This window comes from Cyprinodon variegatus, unplaced genomic scaffold, assembly GCF_000732505.1.
Source record: "Cyprinodon variegatus isolate N-32 unplaced genomic scaffold, C_variegatus-1.0 Scaffold414, whole genome shotgun sequence".
In the NCBI taxonomy this organism is placed as follows: domain Eukaryota; kingdom Metazoa; phylum Chordata; class Actinopteri; order Cyprinodontiformes; family Cyprinodontidae; genus Cyprinodon; species Cyprinodon variegatus.
In genome coordinates this window covers 148,270-157,277 of record NW_015150867.1, presented here as the reverse complement: position 1 = coordinate 157,277, position 9,008 = coordinate 148,270, and positions in this window count along the sequence as shown.

Here is a 9,008-nt window from a genome sequence, read left to right as displayed (position 1 = left end):
ATTGTGTGGAAGGATAACTAACTCTACAAATTCTCCTAAAAACATTACTCTCACTGTGTAAAAGAGTGGTGGCAGCAACATGCTGTGGGAATGCAAAGATTGGGAGGTTGGGTTTAACTTTAAGGGAAGGTGACTGGAAATTAATACAAGAAAAATCTGGAAAAAGTATGAGCCTGTAAAAAATTTAAGACTGAAGCGGAGGTTCACCTTCCAGCAGGAAAACAATCGTAAACATGCAGCTTAAGCTAGTGTTTACAGCAGAAAAAATGCATGCGTTAAAATGGCCAGGTAAAATATTTGCTGTAATTTCAATTAAAAACTTGGGTTAAAACTTGATACTTAAAATTTAAACATACTCCATCCAATCTGACTAATCTTGCAGTATTCAGTATATGTGTCTAGATGTTCAATGCTGGTAGAGTACATACTGTATGCAACTCCTTTCAGATGTTTTCCTCACAAGAAAAATTTAACTGATATTTTCCTTTTCCACACTGAATGATTACGTACTATTTAATGACAACCTATTACATGCTTTCATTTAGGTGCTTTCATCATGACAAACTATAAAGTGTTAAAGAATTAGATGCACGATAACACTGAAAGATGAAAGAAGGAAATTGAAATGTTCTATATGCTGCCCTTATATCAAGACTAAATATTTATATCTGTATTAGATTTAAACAGATTTAGAACTTGAAGATGTGCTCATAGTGGCCATTCAAGCTCTATGCTGTTAAAGTGTGATCCATCCACAAAACTAAAATGACAAGTTTTAAGTGTCAAAATAGTAAGATCAATGCTGTAAAACTTGCAAATGTATTTTACAGATCATCCAGCAGTGATAACAAATTGCATTCTGGTTTCTGCCAGACATCAAACACTATATGGGGAAGGGGACTGATATACAGTGTGAGGGTGGAGGGGTATGGAGCCGGTAAAGAGGCTCCTGCTGCAGGAGGCCCTTAAACAAATTCTTGCTGCACCTTGTTTGACCTTGCATGTGACCCAAGTAGCAGAGAGTTATCCTCCTGGAAAAGTTAGTCCAAGAAAAATTTGTCCAAAAACATTTAGTAAAACTACTCTCAGCACAAGCTTAGAATATTTAATTTTCTCACCCATAAGCTAAAAAAATGTATTTGTCGATGAAGTGCATGCAGGCACTATAGGGTCTGAAATCACCTTCATTCTTTTGTTTCGAAAGTAAATTGATCGTTGGTATAGAAAAGCTCAAAACACACACAAAGTTCAAAGAAACTAATTTACTTAAAAAATAGATTGTTTGACCTCAATAGTGACTTTACTAGCTAAATAAAGATTGAATTGAAAAAAGTTAAAAGGCATGAGTCTTTTTCTGCAAACAATTTATCATTCTGAGAATGAGAAACTTCAGTGGAGGCCTAGGTTTCTATATTGCCTATAAGCCTCCCAATCCTGGTTCAGGACCTCTAGAAACCTCATCTCCTTCCTTTTGAACTACACTTTGTCCTTTACAGCAGCACAGACAGGCTATTAAATCTCTGAATTACGATAAAGAATAGATAAGTAGATACTCATTGCAAACAATGATGTTTCTATTGCAAGTGTGGGTAGTGGACTTGTATAGGGAGGCACAGTGTTTTGGCAAATTGCACCAGATTCTTCTGGCTGCAGGCATCCCCTTTCCTGCTCTCTCCTCAGATTTCCCCCACCCCATCCCGGCAAGGAAGCCTTATCGCGCTGCCCACTCTCAATAGTCAGGGGGCGACACTAAGATTTCAGATGCTGGCCAACATCTCTGAGGGAACAGGTGTCCCCTCTGTCTGCTCGTGGTCGAGGTCTTGTGGTTGAAGCATGGGAAAGGGCAGCCACCACAGAGGTTCTACCCCAGCGGACAGGTAACAGTGCTCCATTCAGCTCAGCCTGAATTCAGTTAAATTGGCACCCTTTTAGGATCTCCAGGAAGCAGTTTGGGAGTAGAAAATAGAGAGCGGAAATTTGTCCAATGATTCCCAGTTGACTTTAAGGAGAAGGGTGTTCTCACAATGGGAAATGAGACGGACTATTTGATGTGTAAATTAGATAAGGAAAAAGCCGATTTGTCCGGGATTGCTTTACTTTCGTGCATACTAACAGAAAACACTAGACAAAGTAATGTGTACAGTGGATTGAAGCAAAGTAAGTCAATCTAGAAGGTTAATTTAAATATGCACTTTTATTTTTTTAATGAGTACAGTGTTTAACTATTAACAGTCCATTCATAGTTATTCAGGGTTTTCCTTTTAAAAACATCAGTTGTTCTTTTATTGGACTTGGTTTGATGTGAAAGCTCAGCACTAAATAATGTATAATTATAAAGCTGAATGAAAAATATACATGTTGTTGATAACATTTTTAAAGTGAAGTAGCATGGGTTTATATGGCACTCAGTCCCCTTTTAGTAAAATAATGTACCAACTTTTGTATTCATAGAATTGCCCCATGTGTGTGAAAATCTCAGGTTTTAAAGAGAAAAAACGGAAGAACAAACTGCATCACAAAGACATGCAACTGTATTAAAATGTAATTAAGTTTCGAAGAGGTTTAAAGCAGAGTCATGATAAAAAAGCAAAAGCCTCGGAATATTCTCTAGGCATTATTTAATCCATAATCCAAAAGGGAAAGCATACCAAGACATGGTTGCCCACGTAAATCGACAGGCCAAACAAGGAGAGTAATCCTCATATAATCAAAATTGTTAATAACTCCGGAGAAACTGCATCTTTGTACCTCGAAAATAAATTGATGGTTAATAAATTTTAAAAAGACAGTCGAAATCCCTCTTGCGTTTTTCAGCCAATGGTAACAAAGGAGCGCTCTGAAACGAACAGTATTAGCCAATGTGTTCCTCCTCCTCTCGCTTCTGGCTCAACTCGTCAGACAGATAGTGGTACAGTGCTGAAGTTCTGAAGGGAAAGTCATCTTGCGCCATTTACAACTCCATTCAACAGTGAGACAACTGATTAAAAAGTCAAAAAATGAATAAATGAAACTTTGTGTTTTGAGAGAAGGACTATAGAGAGATCGTAATTGCATGGAGTGGCCACAATGCTCTGGGGAAGATGTCAGGACCATAGATGAAGGTCTCAAAAATAAATGGCGCTGGGCATGGCTGCCATTTAGCAGCTGGTTCAAGAGGTTAGATGAACCAGGCTCTTGATTCTGCACGCTGTGCTGCAGGAAGTTTATTTACGCATCCAGTGGCAAAAAAGGTGCTATGCAAACATGTGTTAGACCTTGGTCATCGAGCTTCTGTTCGTGTGGTCCCTGCACACTATGCAGCTTTGTATTGGTTTTATTAACATCTTTGTATTTAATTTGCCATTTTATTACTGATTATATATATATATATATATATATATATATATATATATATATATATATATATACACACATATTTATATGTTTCTTTTCTTGGGGTTAAGGCTCTTTACTCACGGAAATGTATTACTATCTTTTAGGGGTTTTGCCTGCATTGACAACTACAGGTATGTGATACTTTAGTATTTAGTATACTCACACACACACACAGTCCCAATAGAATATACTGAGGGTTTCTGTTGTAATGTGACAAAGTATTTTATAAGAACCAGTATTAAGAAGGATTTCAAAAGCTGCTTCATTCGCACGTGGATGAATGCTGTACACAAAGAAATCCGCTTTTCAAAAATATGTTGAAACTTAGGTTTCAATACCTAAGTTTCAACATATTTTAATAGGTTTAATAGGTTTTTTAGTTTTTTTCTTCTTAAAGAGGACTCAGGGTCTTACGATGAGCAGGTCATGATGAAGAGAGATCAAAAGAGCAGCAGCGTGAGCCCTAGAGCATCCAGCTCTTCAGTGACCTATGATCAATGGTGCAGGTGTGGAGGAGAGCAGCAGGGTAGGTAAATATCTCAGAGGCTTACACCTTTGACGGCTCATTAGGGGGAACGTTTATGTGAGCTTTTGTGGATTAGGTTCAGATACACAACAAGAGTTCGTTTTTCCACTAAGATGTAAAACTTCAAGTTCAGAATATTGAATATTAAGATCTACTAAAGTCTTAACCATTGTATGAATTACAGTAACTAAATTAAAAGTAATTCCAGATTCATTTTCCAAGAGGCCTAAGCATCTCTGTTTTGGTCAAAAACAAACTAGACTCCCATCATCTAAAAAAAAAAAAACTGTCAAAGTTACTCCCAAATAAGAAAGTAAAAAGTATTGTAGCAGTTTATGTGAACTTTTTTTTATACATTTTAAAACAGTTCCATTTTTTTATCAGAAAGTAGCTGACCAGAAACATTTGAGAGGATCTGTTCTGATGTGGTTCACACAGGAGGATCATAAGCTGCCCACCTCCCATTTCAACTTATACAATAAGTAATCATGAGTTGTTTAGCAAACATATGACAGCATCAAGGTTATTAAAAACTGCTCAACAAACTACTAAACAGTGGTTGTTCTTGCAATAACTGCTCTTCTGTCACCTTCAGTCCCCATTTCCAGTCCAAGTTAGATCAGCCTATGCTCAAGTCTTGAACTTCAAGTTGGTTACATTAATTAGATAAAAGGAAAATTGTCAAGTTTCCATTTAAAGTTTTGTTGAAATTAAGTTTTTCATCAGATACCATCTTAGACTGACAGCTGATCACAGATGCTAATATATTTATTAAACCCATTCTGAATGCAACCAGCCATGTTGCCTATACTAGGAACCACTACTGCTAAGGGTTGTTTTTTTTTTTATTTGGAGGCATGATAAGAAGCACAGGTCCTGATTGGTCTTGATCAATCTACTAATTAAGCCTAAAAAAATGTACCCTAACCCCAACTTATCTGAACTTTCACTCAAAGGCATAGTGGGGGAATTGCTGAAGAGACCAGCTCTATCCACTTTTTAAAAAACTGCACATGCACAACCCTGTCCCTTCTCCAGAGAGGGAACGCCTATTCAACGCGTGCAAGTGCATGCAGAAACTCATTTCTCCTCATGCACGCTCTGTTTAGAAGTTGTTGTTTGCATCGCTCATACAAGCTTACTTTCCGATGGAAGATTTGCAATTTTTCCACTATGTCAGACTCACCACCGGTAAGTGAAAATGGGCACGAGCACGTGGGATGGCCTTACCTACACGTATCACCAGAATGATTGATAATTAGGAGGACCACTTATTTAGATGATCCACCTGGAAAAAGAGCATCCACTATACCTTTAATAAAGGCATAAAGCAAATTCTAAACTGTAAGTAGGTTGAACTGCTACTAACTTTTAGCAGAATCTCAACTTACATTTCTTGATATTTCCTCCAGGAAGTGGCTTGTTTAGCTTGATGTTTGTTGAAGCAGTTATTGATGTTTCATGCTGCAAACGAAAGCATTCCCCATTTATAAACGTGGCCTCATATAAACATCTATCTGATCAAAGTCAGTCATAGCCTTAAGAAAGTGGCTGAGGCAATAGCACCATTTGTAAAATGTCATTTGACGACCTCTGGACACCCAATTCTGCACAGTGATAATATATCGATAGGAATGCCATTAAAAACAGTTTCAGGCTCCTCCTGGATTCATTTGCGTTGACCCAGAATGCAGTATTTTCTTAACACAAGCAGCAGGCTGCTTTGATGTTATCTGCCTATCCAAACAGCGGAGGGCTGGAGGCCCCCCCGTCCCCAGCCCTGCCTGTGTCCACGGAGGACCGCGTCGATTAATCACACTGAGGCCTGTGAGAGCTCGTCCATAAATCGCCCTGCCGCTCCTTAAACAGCAGAGTCCCAGGGCACTGTGCCGTCATTTATCAACACTCTCCCCTCCGGATGAGGAGTAAATAAAACTGTGAATATGGAGCAGTTTTTTTCTCTCTCATTTTTGTTACTTGGATGTTGAGCTAAATAAAGTCATGCTTAAACTCTGATCTCCAACCATTGGTTTCTTTGTTTGTTTGTTGAACATGTCTCCGTCCCTTAAGATTTACTTAATTAACTGCACATTGGAATGCTTTATCAGGGTGTAATGCTTTAAAGTAGTTCACCTCTCAGTTCTTTATGTAAGAAAACCTTTAATCCCAAAATAATACAGTCAGTAACTCACTCTTTGTTTGCTTTCAAGCACATATCAGTTAAGTTTGTTTATACCCCTGATAATTTATTGGGAAAGAAAATATCTATAAATGATTAATTAATAGCCCTTATATCTGTGTGGTACGCCATACTTTAAAAAGTTTCAACAGATTTTTCCCATCGGATACGTTTGCTTCCCTGCTTTGACACTTGAGACTCCCTTGAGATGATGAAATATGCCTTATTCCTGTAAAACAAAACATCATGCCATCTCTGGTGATTTGTGGAATTTGACCATACACAGAAGGTTGCTTTGACAGGCAATGCTTTGGACACCTTGTGAGTCCAATTTTAGGGTTATTAATTTTGTATGACTTGTTTATATAAATTTCATTTAAACTTTTTATTATTTCAAAGGGTGAAAATCAAAACTAAACTTTGACTTCTTCCCTCTGAAAGAGCTGAATCCGATAAAGAGTCCTTAGGTTTCTTTGATATATCAATTTAACAGAACTTTAAGATGTGGAATTTGTCATGCAGAAGATTTAGCAAAATTTTAGCAATACTAAAACAATGATAAAAAAAAAAAAGCTTTTCATTCTACAAGTCTGTTTATCTGAGTTTGAAAAGAAATTTTTACAGATACAGATAAGCCGTATGTTGACAGTTGACAGATGTTAATGCTACCATTGTTAATTGACTGCTCAAGCAAGGTGAGTTGGAAGAAATATTTTTTTTAAATGTATGTGTTTTTATAATAAAGCTCTAAAAATTGTATGGGTAGGTCAAAGCTATGTAACAAATGAGCACCAAATACCGGCTACGAAATTCTACTCCGTAGATCTTTATTTTTTTTTTAATTATAAATATGGAAAAGATGAAAAGCATTTTGCTTAGTATGTCCTTCCATTATGCTAAAACTGAGAGTTGTACCTAGTAACAGTGAAAAGCGTATGTGAGAAACGGCAGCAGCAGAAAGTCCTATCTCTATCATCAGCCTCCCCAGGCCTGTCTTCACACTGGCAATCCAACAAAGCCTGCCTGGAGACAGATGACAGTGCCACAAAGACAACACAGGTGGCTGGCTAAAGACCACCTGGAGCAGGAAAGCCCAGCCACTCTAAGAACTCTGGGAAAAAACTAAAGATTTGCAACGGGGGATTGGGGAGGGGGTAGCGGTTAGAAAAGAGCTTGAGCTACTGATGCAGAGAAACAAGCAAACCTCAAAATGCAGAAGAAGGTCATGTCAAGTTGAACCATCTGTTCTAATTTTGCATGAGAGTTGCAACTGTTTTGTGTGTCAAGCAGAAGCTTAAAGCTCAGCTCAATTTAATAGTGATTATGATGGTTTTCCCGTAGTGCATCAAGGTATTCACTGATAGACCCCACTGCAAATCTGAGATGGGTACATATTTTGCTTGTCATAAAAAAATGGTGATGTGGAGGGATGCTATTTGTTTTCAGATTGATATTTTCACTATCAAATAAAATATTGCTACAATGTTTTGTATTTGTTGTTTTGTCACCTGCATCCTTACATTTTATTCATATTTGAAGTAAGACTGCAAACCTGACGTGAACTTTAATCAAAGGCAAATTTTAGGTCTAACAAGAAAGGGTCTGTGTCCTTTTTCTCCATTTGCAGACAAAAACTTTTAAACGATTGACCCCTAAACATTTTTCCTAATTTCATTTCATTTTAAAATACTGAATGTGGTGAATAATAATAATAATAAAAACAGTGGAAAATCTGCCGCTATTTAACAAATGACAGCAATTTGTTTTTCTTTCTACTGATTAATTCAATTCAGTTTATTTATATAGTGCCAAATTCACAACGCATGTCTTCTCAAGGCACTTTACAGTTCAACCAGATCATACAGTCAAATTGATACAAAGTTCTCTATCTAAGGAAAACCAGTTGATTGCATCGACTCATTGACTCAAATACAATCCCTCACAATAAGCATGCTTGTAGCGACAGTGGAGAGGAAAAATTCCCTTTTAACAGGAAGAAACCTCCAGCAGAACCAGGCTCTTAATAATTTGTTTCCTCCAGAATGCTATTTGCAATATGTCTGCTAGGTTAAATGTCTCTTAAATCTCTTCAAATTCTCTTATTATGAATCTTATTAATGATAAGATCAAATATTCTATTATTTTACCCCCCGATCACAGTTCTGTATTGTGCTTTTTTATTTAAAAAAAGCAATTAAATAAGTCCTGCATATCCAAATTGAGTTTTTTCATTTTCCCCAGGTGATAATCTTTCTTCACTTTGACCTTCTTCCAGTTATAATTTTTTTCTGTTGTCTTTTTGAACCATCTCACATTTTCTGCCCCTCTCTTTTCAGTGTTTGATCCATGATACTCATTCTCTCTGATTTACTTATATTCTTATTTATTTATTGAATTAGGACAATGCATATTAATCAACAAATCTGGAGAGCCAATATGCCAGAATTAGCTTACCTATCTGCTGTCCTAAGCAGGCACCATAAAACATAACTATTTCATCACATTCTAAACAGTGTACAACAAAGACCAGTTATAATAACAAACAGAATCATTAAATAAACAATAGTATGTATTATACATGTGAACAGGACTGGTTTATTTTATCTACAATATATACAGTAGATTTTCTCTTCTGGTTGGGTGGATAACGAGCCATCCTGTTACATAGTGCCAATTACTCTACAGGAGTGATCTGTTGCTATGACATGTCAATCATCGGTCACCTGTGGAAGAATCAGATTTCAGGTGGGTCTAGAGGTCTCCCGCCCCCACCTTTAGCTAACCCACTGTGTAAAGGATGGACATTCTTCTATTCCTGTGTTTCCCACAGTTGAAGTTGTGACTCAACAAGTGGTCTTAATATTTCCTTCAACAACTCAAAGCTAACAGAAAAGTACATTTATATTGTAACTTAGGGAAAATATGTTT